The following is a 9380-nucleotide window of genomic DNA, read 5'->3' as shown; positions in this document are numbered from 1 at the left end:
TATTTACTGTATACTCACTATGAGATGAGGATATGGAGGTACTAAAACTCTCACAAACTACTGGTGGGAGCATAAAATGGGACAGCCACTTTGTAAAACAGTTGACAATTTCTTAAAAAGTCAAACATATGTCTATAATATGATCTAGCCACTTAACTCTTTGGAATTTACTCAAAAAGAAATGAAAGCATGTATCAAGACAAAGACTTCTACAGAAATATTTATAAAAGATTTGTTTTTAATAATCTGAAACTTCAAGCAGCTCACATAATTGTAGAATATTCATACAGTGGAATACTACTCAATAATACAAAGGAATTATCTATTGATACATTTGTCAATATGGATGAAGCTCAAAATAATCATACTGAGGCAAAGAAGTCAGAAAAAAGAGTACTCATTGTATGATTCCATTTACACAAAATTATAGGAAATTCAAACAAATCTATTTGACAGAGCAGATCAGTGTTTGGGAATAATATGGGTACTGACAAAATGGCAGGAGAGAAATGGATTATAGACAGGCACTAGGACTCTTTAGAGAATAGTGAATATGTTCATTGTCTTGATTGTGGTAATGGATTCATGGGCATATACATTTGTCAATAGTAACTCAAATTCACACTTTAAATATATGCAGTTAATCATGTATAAACTATACCTCAATAAAGTTATCAAAATAGATAATCAAATTTGACAGAATTAGGAGAAATATATAAATCTATAGTCTATCATGCATTATGAAAAGATTCTCTCTGTAATTGAAAGAAAAATCAGGGCATCTGGGTGGCTTAGTCAGTTAAATGTTCGACTCTTGGTTTTGGTTCAGGTCATGATCTCAGGGTCTTGGGACTGAGCCCTGCATCAGGTTCCATGCTCAGTGCGGAGTCTGCGAGAGGATTTTTTCCCTCTCCCTCTGCCCCTCCCTCGCTCACACTCTCTCTCTCCCCCTCTTTCTCTCTCTCTAAAATAAATAAATAAATTTTAAAAAGAAGGAAAAAAAACAGACAAATTCGGTAAGAAAGTAGAAGACTTCAAACATCATGCCTAACAGAATTTTACTAATGCATGTGCATATAACTATGCAAGCAATAGCAATAGAATGCAGACTTACCTAATTTCAAATATTACACAAAAAATTGGGGAGGAAAGGATAATAGAGTAAAGATATATTTCATATGACTCAAATAATGCAACATATAATATCTGGCTACAGTAGATTTAAGCTAAAATAAATAAGCAAATAATAACTAGGAAATCCCCAATTGTTTGGAAGTTCAATAACATACTTCTAAATTTCTGTTGATCAACAATAGTATCTTAATGAAAACTATATTTTTTTTACTTATATGATAAAAAATAATAAAAAATACAACTTGTAGGATGTACTTTGGTGTTTGCTAGGAAATTTGTAGTTTTAAATCTATACATTAGAAAGAAGGAAAGCTGATGATTAGTGATCAAAGCATAAATCTCAAAAATAAAATTAAAACAGCCAATTTAATAGAAAGGAAATAAAAGGAAGTTTCTAGTATAGAAAAGAGCAGAAATTAAGATTTTAAAAATATAGTAGAATAAGTTTTAAAGTCTAAAAGTTGATGATTTCACTGCAAATAGATCTTAGAAAAATAACTTGTGTGAAGTAGTTTATTTGGGAGCAGGAATGGGGGACATTCCAGAGACATTGAAAGAGGAAAGTAGGAAAAACAATATCATTATTAAGTTGATTACCACTGTGTTCAAATAAGACTCAATTATGTTTATACTTATCAACTATTCTTTAAATTGTTAACAAGAAGACTGAAAATAAGTATTTACAGATTACCATTCTATTATATTCCAGAGTTCCTTAAGGACAGTACATCCCCAGTATTTGAATCTGTCAATAGTCCCTTACCTCAATTTTCTATGTAAGCATCTTAGAATCTACTGCAAGAATAAGAAAAGTCTGATGTGTGTGCTCAAGGTAGACACAACATAAAGTGAGTTGAAAACTGAAGATTTATTATAGTTTTATCTAGAAATAGAGATAAGGTCAATAAGATATGAGATGAACCACAAATGCTCATCAAATAAAAGTCAAAAAATTGGTGAACAATTTGCAACACTCATCAAGAAAAAAGTAGCACAAATTACCAATACCAGAAATAATTTCAGAGTGTGTAGATATTAAAAAACATAAGATACCACAGACAATTTTATGCCAGTATTTTTAATTGACACGAAAAGTAATCAAAAATATGAATATTTCTTTAACTATTAAGTTCAATGAACTATTAAAAGCTGGAGGACTTACACTGCCAATAATCAAGACTTACGATAAATGTATACTATATAATACAAATTTGTATATTCACAAGGATGGATAAACCTAGAAATAAACATTTACCTGACATATGTGACCCAACAGTGTTGTGAATAATTTTTTTTAAAGTAATGGTCAGTTCAATAAAATATACATTTTAAAAATAAAATATACATATGAGGAAAAAGGCATCTTGCACACTATGTCACAATGTATTTAGAAATTATTTCCAGATTGATAATTTTGTCCAACTCAAAAAGACAAGCAATAAAGACCTTAGACTACAAAATAAGAGTTTATCTTCAGACTTGGGATGGGAAAGATTTAGTAAGCAAGAAAAAACAAAACACCACTGACTACAGAGGAAACTTTGATGAACTCAAATATATTCAATTTAGAATTGCTAATTAGGGGTGTCTGGTTGACTCAGTCCCTTAAGCTTCTGACTCTTAATTTTGGCTCAGGTCTTGACCTCAAGGTTGTGGGATCAAGGCCACATGGAATCTGCTGGGCATGGAACCTGCTTGATATTTTCTCTCTCCCTCTCTTTCTTCCCCTCCCCCTGTGCATGCGCACACACTCTCTCTCTCTCTCAAAAGAAAAAAAAAAAAAAAAAGGAAAGAATTGCTATTCATCAGCATATATAACTATAATGGTAAAAAGGAATGTCAAGAATGGAGAAGGGATGTATAATTCATGTATCCAACAACAGACTTATCCAGATTGTATAATGTAGTGCAACAAATCAGTAAGAAACATGTAGTTCATTTAATTTTAAATGAAATGAAATGAAATTTATTTAGCAGAATGAAATGAAAAAAATGAAAAAAATTTAGTAGACATTTCACAGAAGAAGATATCTATATGGACAAAATGTATGAGGAAATAAAACTAAAATGATTATATACTTACTACATTACCAAAATGATAGTCCAAGATATTAATTTACTTAAAAACTAGGAATAGAAATTTCCTTATGCCAGTTACGTGTATCATCAAATAAATTTCAACAAACTATGTAAAAGTAATTATTGAATTCTTAGGAAAGTATTTCTGTTCTCACCATTTTTTATTCAATATAGTATCAGATATAACAGAAGGAAATAAGACAACAGCATCACAAACAAAACAAAACAAAACAAGAGTTTTAAAGCAGGATAAATTCTGTCAATATTTGTAGATGGCATTATTGCCTATGCAGACAGTTTAGAATAATAAACTATGAGAATTTATGATTATCTAGCAATGTCACTTGTTATCAGGTTAATATATAAATATCAAATGCAAGTCTGTATTTATAAAAAATAGAAAATAAAATTTTACAAATGTACCATTTAAAGTCTTTCAATTCTTAGAAACGAATTTAACAAAATTTGTGTGTTAACGCTACACGTACGCACGCACAAACAAAAACTGTAAAATAGTAGTTGAGATGGTAGATTACATTAATGTACTGGAAGATTCTATCCTGTAGAGTCAGTTATTCTAAAATAAATCTGTAATTCAATTCAATTCCAATCAAAATCCCAGCAGTCTTTGGTTGTTGTAATTGACAGGCTAGTTCTAAATTTATATGGAAATGAAAACTGCCAAGAATAATCAAAGGAATCCTGAAGAAGATTAACAAAGTTGGAGGAATTACACTATTGAACATCAAGGCTTATAATAGGGCTAAATTAGTTACAACTGTACAGTATTTCTGCAATGATGAAAAATGGAATAACAGATCAGAAGAAGGTCTCCCAAAACAGACTTATGAAAGGCCATTTGACTTATTACAAAAATGAAAGTGCAAAGAAGAGAAAAGTTTGTCAGTACATTATATTGGATCCATCAGTTATTCAAATGGGAAAAGTTTTATCTTGACCCCTTGCTCACATGAAAGGCAAAATTTTATTTCAGATATTTTATAGAACTTAAAGCCAGTAAAATGTTTAGACCATAATATAGGAGCATATTTTTATAGACTTCTGGTAGGGAAGGGAGGTTTATTAATAAAAAACTAGTGGTACAGTTGACTGCATTAAAATAGAAACCAGTTGGGGCACCTGGGTGGCTCAGTTGGTTAAGCAACTGCCTTCGGTTCAGGTCATAATCTTAGGGTCCTGGGATAGAGCCCCGCATTGGGCTCCCTGCTCAGTGGGGAGCCTGCTTCTCCCTTTCCCATTCCCCCTGCTTGTGTTCCCTCTCTTGCTGTCTCTCTCTGTGTCAAATAAATAAATAAAATCTTTAAAAAAAATAAATACATAAAATAAAATAAATAAAATAAAAGAGACCAATTGTAAACAATTATATCCATAAGTCAGTGAAGACAAAACTAAAAATTCAAGAGAATACCTTTGTAGCACAGATAATCAAAAATGACTATACACAGAATACCTACACTTTCCTTTAAAATCATAACAAAATACAACCCAATAGAAAAGCAGACAAAAGCCTTATACAAAAGAAATTGTATATAACCTAGTATCCAAATGGACAATAAACAGACATAAAATTTTTCTCAATATTTTTAATAATCATGGAACTATAAGCTAAAAAACCAGAGTGAAATATCCCTATATGCTCACCAAAATTGCTGAAATAAAATAATTGACAATATTAAATTTTAGCAAGAAGGCAAAACAGCAAAAAACTGTATATACTGTTATTGGGCATACATATTTTAGGACCACTTTAGAAACTTTTGGAATGTCTATTACATATTAAAATTGAACCTTTGCATCCCACATAACCCAACAAAATTCTCTCCTCTCTCTCTCTCTCTCCTCTCTATCTCTCTCTCATCTCTCTCATCTCTCTCTCCCTCTGTGTCCCTGTCTAAACATCTCCATCAAGAGTGGAGTGGATTATGTGTATTTGTATGTGAGTCAGTTTTATGCATTTGGCATATTAGTGAACCAAAACAATGAAAATGAACACTAACAACATGAATGAATCTTACATCATAAAACATTGATCAAAGAAGGCAGATATGAAAAAGTACATACCATATCAGCCAAGTTAACGTTAACTGCAAGAAGAAGTAAAACTATCCTTTGATGTTAGTGGTTGTGTATGATGGGGTGGGTGTGATGATTGAAAAGGAAGAAGGATAAAATTCAGGGATGCTAATAATATTGTATTTCTGACCTACTTGGGACTAACTTGGCTATTTTCACTTTACTAAATTTTGCATAGCGCTTATGTTTACAGTGTTCTGAACACATGATTATTAAATAAAGTCAACATGGTTGTGCTAAAGCCCATTATAAGATTCATTTTCAAAACATAAGGAAGAGGGGCACCTGGGTGGCTCCAATGGTTAAGCATCTGCCTTAGGCTCAGGTTATGATTTCTAGGTCCTGGGATGGAGCCCCCCATGGAGCCCCACATTGGGCTCCCAGCTCAGTGGGGAGTCTGCTTCTCTCTCTGCCTCTCCCCCTGCTTGTGCTCTCTCTGTCTCTCTCTCTCTTTCAAATGAATAAATAAAAAATCTTTTAAAAATACAAAGAAGAATAAAAATATGAAAACCATGAGAGGAAAGTGTAGTTATGAGGTCAAAAAGACCGATGCTTACTTAGTTTAAGAGAGACAGATGTTTCTGAGGCAGAAAGCATAACAGCTTAGGATGCAATAATCAATTCAATGGTAGCTGAAAACCTACAAAGGCTAAATAAGACCCAACTTCACAAAGCGAATAGCAGGAAAATATGTTTACTTGTTTTACCACTCTATGCCATCCCCTAGCATAATATGGAGTGTATAGCATATGCAATGCCTAATTTGTATTCCAGTATCTTCAAGGATTATGTAAATGGTTATGTTAAATATGGAAGGCAAATTTTAATCAACCCATGGACTCTTGCTTATTACTTAATTTTGAAAACTTACATTTTCCCATGTGAATAGATTTATAATAATATTTATAATCAGAATTGCTTGTTGGAACTCGAGATTAATATGGATTTTGATATAACAGTAAACACATATTTGATAACAGATACAAGCAGTTGTGAAATAGATTTCATAGTGATTAATAACATACAGTATCCCCTTATTCATAGTCTTTGAATTCATTGGCATAACTCTTAAGTAGGTGCTTTTTTTAAAAAAAAAAAAAGATTTTATTTATTCATTTGAGACACAGAGATACAGAGAGAGAGAGCATGAGCAGTGGGAGAGGCAGAGGGAGAGGAAGAAGCAGACTCCCCGCTGAGTCAGGAGCCCGATGTGGGACTCGATCCCAGGACCCTGGGATCATGACCTGAGCCAAAGGCAGACGCTTAACCATTGAGCCACCCAGGCGCCCCATAAGTAGGTGCTTTTAAAGGTTTACACTGTTAAGTGTATGCTCAGGGGAATAAGGTAAATATGTACATCATTTCTGATAGCCAATATCAATTGTCACCTCAAACATCATGTTTCTAAATCTCGACACTTTCCTACAAGTCCTCTTGTGTTTGACTCTTGTACTGTATTAGCAGATCAATTACTGTCACCCAGAAATCCTGCAGTCCAATATCCTCAGGCAAATAAGTGCCATCAGATTTTAGAATAACTAACAGCAACAGGATTATATAGACAAGCATATAAAATATATGAAATAACCAAACTATAAAAATTTTTCACACATTAAAATCTCATCTATGTAACAAAGCAGATAAAGGATTATAGGGATTTCATATATATATATACATATAAATGTATATATACATGGAGATGATATCATTTATAATTTAGTTTTTCTTTAAGCAATGAGTAGCCAGGAGATCATATTGTCTAAAGATCATAACAATATTTCCCATTCAACAGATGACTTAGTATATGGCTATAACCCCATTAATAGATATTGCTCTTTCCACTCCTCTTAAACTGTCCGTGTTTGTGACCTGCTTGTAACACAGAGAATGAGTGGCAAGAAGTGGTCCTCAATTACTTCTGGGTCTGGGTCATAAAAGTAATGTAGCTACTGTATTGTTCACTGGAACACTATCACTGAAGCCCTGGGTTGTCATGTAGGAAGTCTAGTGGCCCTAAGGCCACCATGCTGAGGAAGCCCAGGTCATATGGAGAGCCCATATGCTGGTGTTTACACTGACAGTCCAGCTGAGACCTAGGATAAAAGCCAGCAGTAACCATTAGACATGTGAGCGGATATTCCTTTGGATCATTCCAGCTCCAAGCAGTGGATCTCACCCAGGCTGGAAGGCTTCTCAACTATAGCTCTACCCCTATGGAGCAGAGACAAGCATCTGCACTGTACTTTCTCTGAATTTTTGAACTTGGAATAGATTTTGAAATAAATGTTATTGTTAAGCCATTAAGTGCTGAAGTATTCTGATATTCACAACAGTAACTAAAAGAAACAAAAAAAATATCAATTAATTATATTTGAAAATCATTCATGAGAATCTGAGACTCAACTTCAATTCTCAGGTAAGCCAATACAAGTTCGACAGCCTTTCAGTGTGATAGTTATTCTCTGCCAGTGATTATTTGTTATGAGTTCATGATACCAACCCTCAGTGAAGAGTTCATGTGTTTAAATCCTCATAAAATAGCAATATGGAGATAATACTAGACATTTAAGAATCGAGTACGAGTCAGGATAGAATTATACTTGAGAAAGAGCACATTTTTCTTGGTTAGCTCCATTCATGGAATGACTTTGCCAATTTGAGAGATATGGAAGTAAAATAACCTAATTTTTAAACTAGATAAACATATGTCAACATAATATGTTTCTTTAAAAGAAAAATGCCTGAGCCGAGGATAAAAGAATTTGTAAATCCAGTTTGTATGATATAGTCCAGAAATCTTCTCTAAACAATACTTTACTCTCCAAATCACAATCATCATTTATTTTTGTAATTAAGACTAAAAATTGCCTTAGTGTATACCAAAATTATTTATTTTGGTTTATTTATATTTTCTCAACTAAATGCATTGTATTTAATGAAGGAGCCCACTTCCTTAATTTTCAGTAAGTTGAGTATATGCAGACACACACACACACACAAGGAAATAATAAACTTGGTAATTTACGATAGTAACATTTAGTCCAGTCAAGCCAATTTTTGCCATGTGGAAATGCAGATATAAGGTGGTTGGATTTCCAAGTTTCAAAATAATCCTTAATCAGTATTTCAGTATGAAATAGCCTGATTGTTTGTTTGTTTTAATTTTTGCTCAATGCATTAGAGCAGAGTTATCTAGGTTTATAGTGTAATTCATTGAATAAGAAATTAAACATGATCACTAACTAGCACAAGTGATACAGTAGTAAAAAGAAAAATTAGCATCCTTTGAGGGAGAAGCCCTCTTGGTTACCCTCATGTTAGTAATTGAAAGTGGTTGTCCATAAGTGAAAAAGGAAAAAAAAAAAAAGTCCTATTTCATCTCAAGATAAAAGGCTGGTGTAGTATCAGTCAATATCAAAATGCAAATGTGGTAAACTGCAAATGTGGCAAAATGCAAATGTGGTAAAATGAAAAATTTTTTTACTACAAATCAATAATGAGGTGGAAAAGAGGTAGAGTACAGATGAACTGTTGATGTTGCCATTTAAATTGAGAATGCCAGATAATGAAAACGAAAGCTATCATTGGGCTACATATTTAAGGTTGCTTGCCACAAAATAAACCTGAAGACCCCTAGGCAGAAATGCAATTCTTGTGCATATTGAATGTCTGGAATGCTTCATACATCTGGTAGACATTTGTATAAAAGCTGTTCTCTATCCAAGGCCATTTAGTCTTTATGCTTCTTTTACATGTGTGTGTGTATGGAGTAAATTTGCAAAATTTGTGAGAAAATATATTACTGCCTTAGAGGAAAAATGTAGTTCTTCATATAGAAACTGAAGAAAATTAGGTTTCATGACCTCTGCATTTAGGAGGTTGTAAATATGTAGTTAGGAAGTTCCTCTGTTATACTCCATATAAACTGCTGTGAAGTTCTGATGGCTTTTTGCTCCAAGACCAAGATTCTGTACATGTAAGAAATGATCAGGACTTCTGGTTTGAGCTTCAACCTGAAAAAAGTTTGGGAGCTGTTGTAGCCATCTGTACAAAAAAAAAAAAAAAAAATGCTG

This window comes from Mirounga leonina, unplaced genomic scaffold (genome assembly GCF_011800145.1).
Source record: "Mirounga leonina isolate KUSES-001 unplaced genomic scaffold, KU_Mleo_1.0 Mir_172, whole genome shotgun sequence".
Classification (NCBI taxonomy): Eukaryota; Metazoa; Chordata; class Mammalia; order Carnivora; family Phocidae; genus Mirounga; species Mirounga leonina.
This window is presented reverse-complemented; position numbering follows the sequence as displayed.